This window comes from Capra hircus, chromosome 29, assembly GCF_001704415.2.
Source record: "Capra hircus breed San Clemente chromosome 29, ASM170441v1, whole genome shotgun sequence".
Taxonomy (NCBI): domain Eukaryota; kingdom Metazoa; phylum Chordata; class Mammalia; order Artiodactyla; family Bovidae; genus Capra; species Capra hircus.
In genome coordinates, this window is record NC_030836.1 from 26,429,149 (window position 1) to 26,436,556 (window position 7,408).

The 7,408-nt window shown below is 40.1% G+C and overlaps 1 pseudogene; it reads left to right on the forward strand.

Annotated features, from left to right (window-relative positions):
- On the forward strand, positions 1,852-6,872 carry LOC102170118 (annotated as a pseudogene).

Consider the following 7,408-nt stretch of genomic DNA (forward strand, 5'->3'; position numbering starts at 1 on the left):
CTTTAAACAATATTTGCTAAGCCACTGACCATTCAAGCTGACCACAACATTTTGACTATAAGATCATGTTGTGTCTGATGATTGGAATGTTAAACCTTTGCCGTGAAATCAAATATTTCTCTCTACAATTTCAAACAGTTAATTTTACTTTAATCTCTTAAAACATACAAAGATATACCTCTAAAATAAGTCAATACATTTAACACTGAGATGACTGTCATATTCAGTTTTGCTCTGCTAAAAATATCTTCAGTTATTTCAGCCATTCTAAAATCACATATTTCTAGATCATTTTTTCTGAAGCTGTCTAATTTTTCCCATTACATAAAGTATTTTACCTCAAATTGAGCACACTAATCCAACTGTTGCTTAAGCATTAAGTAAGAACATGAGTTTTCATTTTCTGCAACATAATAATTTTCTTTGTAAATTTAAACTAAAAACACATTGGTCTTAAAAAAATACTAACTAGTTAATGTAACTGTTACTGGTTAATGTAACACATTGGTCTTTAAAAAATCACTAGCTAACTAGTGTTGCCTAAAATTTCTACTTGTATTTTGCATATGCTCTACAAATTCATATCCCCACCATCTTTGAATTCTATGAAGAACATATGCAAAACATGATTATTTTTAAAAAACACATCATAAATGACCCTTAGTGTTTGTCTTCAAAAAACATTATTATATTTTGGAAATATGAATAATTACCTGACTACCAGTACTTCAACCATGAAGCTCGAATTGCCCAAACTATTCTTAGTGTACTGCTTCTGGGGTCGGAGTGGTGGAATATATGACTTAAATTTATGCCATTACTTTATGTTCTCTTAGAGCTTTCAAATTAGAAATAGGAGGGGAATTGGTGGGACTTGGAAAAGCTATTGAGATATAAATACGATGGCAGCTAAGCAGTTGTGTTTCTGAACTCCTGGTTCATGGTCTGGGCTGGAAGAAGGTGAGCACTAAAGCAACAGATATCAGGGGGAATGAAGCTGATAGTTGCCCAGTATTTCTGCAAATTATAGGGCTTCCCTGGTAGCTCAGCTAGTAAAGAATCTGCCTGTAATGTGAAAGACCCCAGTTTGAGCCCTGGGTTGGGAAGATCCCCTGGATAAAGGATAGGCTACCCATTCCAGTATTCTTGGGCTTCCCTTGTGACTCAGCTGGTAAAGAATCTGCCCACAATGCGGGAGACCTGGGTTCTATCCATGGGTTGGGAAGATCCCAACCCAACTCCAAGATTCCCTTGAAGAAGGGAAAGGCTACCCACTCAAGTATTCTGGCCTGGAGAACTCAATGGACTGTATAGTCCATGGGGTCACAAAGAGCTGGGCATGACTGAGTGGCTTTCACTTTCATTTTTCTGAAATTCTGATTGGGTTTTCTGTAAGAAATATCTCAGACTAATACAACGACTTTTTACGGCCTTACGTAACCTTTGTTTACAAAGTACAGAAAGTATACACTGCTATCACTTATTCTGAGTGAAATGAAAATACTGGCCATTTGACATGCATTATATTAATATAGACACATCGGGTATGAAAGGAAAAGACAAAGTCCTCAGAAATGAGTAGAATTGAAAAATCCAGAATTTGTATCTTCTTTTAAAATGTTATTAGATATCGATTATAATTTTCTTGAAGTCTATAATTTCTATTCTGGTACAACCAAAATCATTGTTTTTCAAGAGATCCCCACATTATGAACTTCCTCTGATGAGGGGTAAAGTAATGATCTCTCCAGAATTACTCTCCCTCACACATACACATGTACAAACACACATACAGAGGAACAAAAAAGTACACTCATCTTCTCTTTTTATACACTAACCTCGGAGAGGATTATGGACCCTGGAAATCACTCCTCAGTGATTGAGTTCATTCTCGCTGGGCACATAGAAAAGCCATGACTCAAGCTGCCACTTTTCCTCCTCTTTCTAGGAATCTATGTGATCACGGTGGTGGGGAACCTGGGCATGATCGCATTGAAAGGGCTCAGTTCTCACCTGCACACCCCCATGTACTATTTCCTCAGCAGTTTGTTCTTTATTGACCTCTGTCAGTCCACTGTCATTACCCTCAAAATGCTGGTGAGCTTTGTGACAGAGAAGAAGACTATCTCCTACCCAGCATGTATGACTCAACTCTTCTTCTTCCTTGTTTTGGTTATATCAGAATGTCATATGTTGCCTGTAATGGCATAGGACCGCTATCTTACCATCTGTAACCCCTTGATTTACAACATCTTTATGTCTTACCACATCTGCTTGCACCTCACAGTAGGACTTTATATTTTGGACTTAATTTGGTCTACGATCCATACAGATTTTTACGCTGAGACTCCTTTTCTGCAAGAACAAGGTTCAGTTAAGTTGTGTTCAGTCGCTCAGTCATGTCTGACTCTGTAACCCCATGAACTGCAGCACACCAGGCTTACTTGTCCAAAACCAACTCCTGGAGCTTACTCAAACTCATGTCCATCAAGTCGGTGATGCCATCCAACCATCTCATCCTCTGTAATCCCCTTCTCCTCCAGTCTTCAATCTTTCCCACCATCAGCGTCTTTTTCAATGAGTCAGTTCTTCGCATCAGGTGCCCATAGTATTGGATTTCAGCTTCAGCATCAGTCCTTTCAATGAATATTCAGGACTGATTTCCTTTAGGATGGATTGACTGGAGCTCCTTGCAAATCAAGGGACTCTCGAGTCTTCTCCAACACCACAGTTCAAAAGCACCAATTCTTCAACACTCAGCTTTCTTTGGTCCAGCTCTTACATCCATACATGACTACTGGAAAAACCATAGCTTTGACTAGATGGACCTTGGCAAAGAAATGTCTCTTCTTTTTAACATGCTGTCTAGATTGGTCATAGCTTTTCTTCCAAGGAGCAAGTATCTTTTAATTTCATGACTTCAGTCACCATCTGCAGTGATTTTTGGATCCCAGGAAAATAAAGTCTCTCATTGTATCCATTATTTCCCCATCTATTTGCCATGAAATGATAGGACTGGATGTCATGATCTTAGTTTTCTGAATCGTTGAGTTTTAAGCCAACATTTTCACTCTCTTTTTTCACTTTCATCAAGAAGCTCTTTAGTTCTTCTTTGCTTTCTGCCATAAGGGTGGTGTCATCTGCATATCTGGGATTATTGGTATTTCTCCCAGCAATCTAGATTCCAGCTTGTGATTCATCCAGCTCAGCATTTCTCATGATGTATTCTGCATATAAGTTAAATAAGCAGGGTGGCAATATATAGCCTTTACGTACTTCTTTCCCAATTTGGAACCAGTCTGTGGTTCTATGTCCAGTTCTAACTGTTGCTTCTTGACTTGCATACAGATTTTTCAGGAGGCAAGTTAGGTGGTCTGGTATTCTCATGCCTTGAACGATTTTCTACAGTTTGTGGAAGGCTTTGGCACACACAGTCAAAGGCTTTGGCATAGTCAGTAAAGCAGAAGTAGGTGTTTTTCTGGGACTCTCTTGCTTTTTCAATGATCCAACGGATGTTGCCAATTTGATCTCTGGTTCCTCTCCCTTTTCTACATTCAGCTTGAACATCTAGAAATTCACAGTTCACGTACTGTTGAAGCCTGGCTTGGAGAACTTTGAGCATTACTTTGTTAGTGTGTGAAATGAGTGCAATTGTGTGGTAGTTTGATCATTCTTTGGCATTGCCTTTCTTTGGTGTTAGAATGAAAGCTGACCTTTTCCAGTCCTGTGGCCACTGTTGAGTTTTCCAAATTTGCTGGCATATTGATTCCTGCATTTTCACAGCATCATCTTTTAGGGTTTGAAATCGCTCAACTGGAATTCCACCACCTCCACTAGCTTTGTTCATAGTGATGCTTCCTAAGGCCCACTGGACTTCACATTCCAGGATGTCTGGCTCTAGGTGAGTAATCACACCATTGTGGTTATCTAGGTCATGAAGATCTTTTTTGTACAGTTATTCTGTGTATTCTGGCCACCTCTTCTTAATATCTTCTGCTTCTGTTAGGTCCATACCATTTCTGTCCTTTATTGTGCCCATCTTTGCATGAAGTGTTACCTTGATAACTCTAACTTTCTTGAAGAGGTCTTCAATCTTTCCCTTGCTATTGTTTTCTTCTATTTCTTTGCATTGATCACTGAGGAAGGCTTTCTTATCTCTTCTTGCTATTTTTTGGAACTCTGAATTCAATTGGGTATATCTTTCCTTTTCTTCTTTGCCTTTTGCATCTTTTCTTTAATCAGCTATTTGTAAGGCCTCCTCAGACAACCATTGTGCCTTTTTGCATTACTTTTTCTTGGGGATGTTCTTGATAACTGCCTTCTGGAAAATGTCTTGAATCTCTGTCCATAGTTCTTCAGGCATTCTGTCTACCAGATCTAATCTCTTGAATCTATTTCTCACTTCCACTGTATAATCATAAGAATTTGATTTAGGTCATACCTGTATGGTCTCATGGTTTTCCCTACTTTCTTCAATTTAAGTCTGAATTTGGCAATAAAGGGTTCATGGTCTGAGCTACAGTCAGCTCCCAGTCTTGTTTTTGCTGGCTCTATAGCGCTTCTCCATGCTACAAAGAATATAATGAATCTGATTTTGGTATTGACCATCTGGTGATGTCCATGTATAGAGTCTTCTCTTGTGTTGTTGGAAGAAGGTGTTTGCTATGACATGTGAGTTCTCTTGGCACAACTCTGTTAGCTTTTACCCTGCTTCATTTTGTACTCCAAGGCCAAATTTTCCCATTACTCCAGGTATCTCTACACTTCCTACTTTTGCATGTCTGTCGTCTATAAAGAAGAGGACACCTGTTTTGGGTATTAGTCCTAGACGGTCTTGTAGGTCTTCATAGAACCATTCAACTTCAGCTTCTTCAGCATTACAGGTTGGAGCATAGACATGGATTACTGTGATATTGAATGGTTTGCCTTGGAGATGAACAGAGATCATTCTGTTGTTTTTGCGATTGCATCCAAGTACTGTATTTCGGACTCTTTTGCTTACTATGATGGCTACTCCATTTCTTCTAAGGGATTCTTGCCTATGGTGGTAGATATAATGGTCATCTAAGTTAAATTCACCCATTCCAGTCCATTTTAGTTTGTTGATTCCTAAAATGTTGATGTTCACTCTTGCTGTCTCCTGTTTGACCACTTTCAATTTGCCTTGATTCGTGGGCCTAACATTCCAGGTTCCTATGCAATATTGCTCTTTACAGCATTGGGCTTTACTTCCATCACAAGCCACGTACACAACTGGGTGTTGTTTTTGCTTTGGCTCCGCCTCTTCATTCTTTTTGGAGTTAGTTCTCCAGTGATCTCCGATAGCATACTGCGCATCCACTGATCTGGGGAGTTCATCTTTCAGTGTCCTATCTTTTTGCCTTTCATACTGTTCACTGGGTTCTCAAGGCAAGAATATTGAAGTTGTTTATCAGTGCCTGCTCCCGTGGACTACATTTTTGCCAGAACTCTCCACCATGACCCGTTCATCTTGGGTGGCCCTACATGAGATGGCTCATAGTTTCATTAAGTTAGAAATGGCTGTGATCCATGGGATAAAATTGGTTAGTTTTCTGTGATTGTGGTTTTCATTCTGTCTACCCTCTGATGGATAAGGATAAAGAGGCTTATGGAAGCTTCCTGTTGGGAGAGACTGACTGAGTGGGAAACTTGGTCTTGTTCTGACTTCAAGATGGCAGACTAGAAGGACGTGCACTAATCTTCTCCTCTGAGAACTCCTAAATTGCAACTCACTGCTGAACAACTTTTGACAGGAGAATTTGAATCCCACAAAAAGGATACCCCATGTCCAAGGGCAAAGGAGAAGCCCCAGCAAGATGATAAGAGGGGTGAAGTCGCATTTAGAATCAACCCCATACCCACCAGAGATGCTTGGAGGGCTCAAACAAACCTTGTGTGCATCAGGACCCAAAGACCCCACAGAGTCTGATCCAGAACTGTATTTGTGTGTCTACTGTGGAGGTAGGGGTCACCATTGGACTGCTGCAGAGGCAGGGGCTCTGAGTGCAGTAGACCTGGGTAAGGCTTAAGCCCTCTTGGAGGAGTTCACCATTAACCCCGCCATAGAGCCACTGGAACTTACACAGGGCTGAGGAAACAGCCTCTTGAAGGGCACAATCAAAAGCTTATGTGCACCAGGACCCAGGAGAAAGGAACAGTGGCCTCATAAGAGATTAACACAGACTAGCCTGTGAGTGTCCAAGAGTGTCTGGTGGAGCCATGGGTTGGCAGTGGCCTGCTGCAGGGTAGGGGGCATTGAGTTCAGCTTTGTGTGCATGGGACCATTTGAAGGGGGTCACCATTGTCTTCATTACCTCCACCATAGTTTGGCCTCAGGTCAAATAACAAGCAGGGAACACAGAACTGCCCATCAACAGAAAATTGGATTAAAGATTTACTGAGCATGGCTCCGCCCATCAGAACAAGAACAAAGTGGTTAACCATTACTTCTGTGATCTCTTTCCACTCTTGGAGCTATCCTGTCCCAGCATCTATATCAGTGGATTATTGGTTCTAGTCTTGAGTGCATTTAACATCCTGACTCCTGCCTTAACCATCCTTACGTCCTACATCTTCATCCTCTCCAGCATCCTCCAAATCCAGCCACTGAGGGCAGGTCCAAAGCCTTCAGCACCTGCAGCTCTCACATCTCAGCTGTTGCTGTTTTCTTTGGATCTGCAGCATTCATGTTCCTGCAGCCATCATCTGTGAGCTCCATGGATCAAGGGAAAGTGTCCTCTGTGTTTTATACCTGCTTTTTTCCCCTGCCAAATCCTCTGATTTACAGTCTGCAGAATAAGGGTGTCAAATTTGTCCTGAAGAAAGTTCTGGGGAGAGGAAAATGTGTATGAATAGAATCAGTAGCATGATGTCATAGAAGTCCTTTGGTTTGCTTAGATATGCAGTGTGTTAAATTTACTGTTCAAATTTTTGGAAATTTATTGATATGTCTCTATATAATTGACTCCAAAATTCTCCTCCTGGCTACTTCTTTGAACATACTTTACAATGATTATATAAGGAGAAATACAATAATAGAATTTCAAAATTTCTTGAATATTAAAGGAGCTTAGTTTTATTTTTAATGATAGTATATCTAGGAAGAACAACAATGCTTATGATGATTATGGTAAAAATCACCATATTACTGTATGGTGCATTCATATGCAATAGTAATGCATATTATCAAGATTTATGAAATATAAAGCACTATGCCCAGTATTTTATTTTATTTTTTTTCATTTTATTTTATTATTTTTTTTTACAGAAGGATTTTTTTTTTAAATTTTAAAATCTTTAATTCTTACATGCGTTCCCAAACATGAACCCCCCTCCCACCTCCCTCCACATAACATCTCTCTGGGTCATCCCCATGCACCAGCCCCAA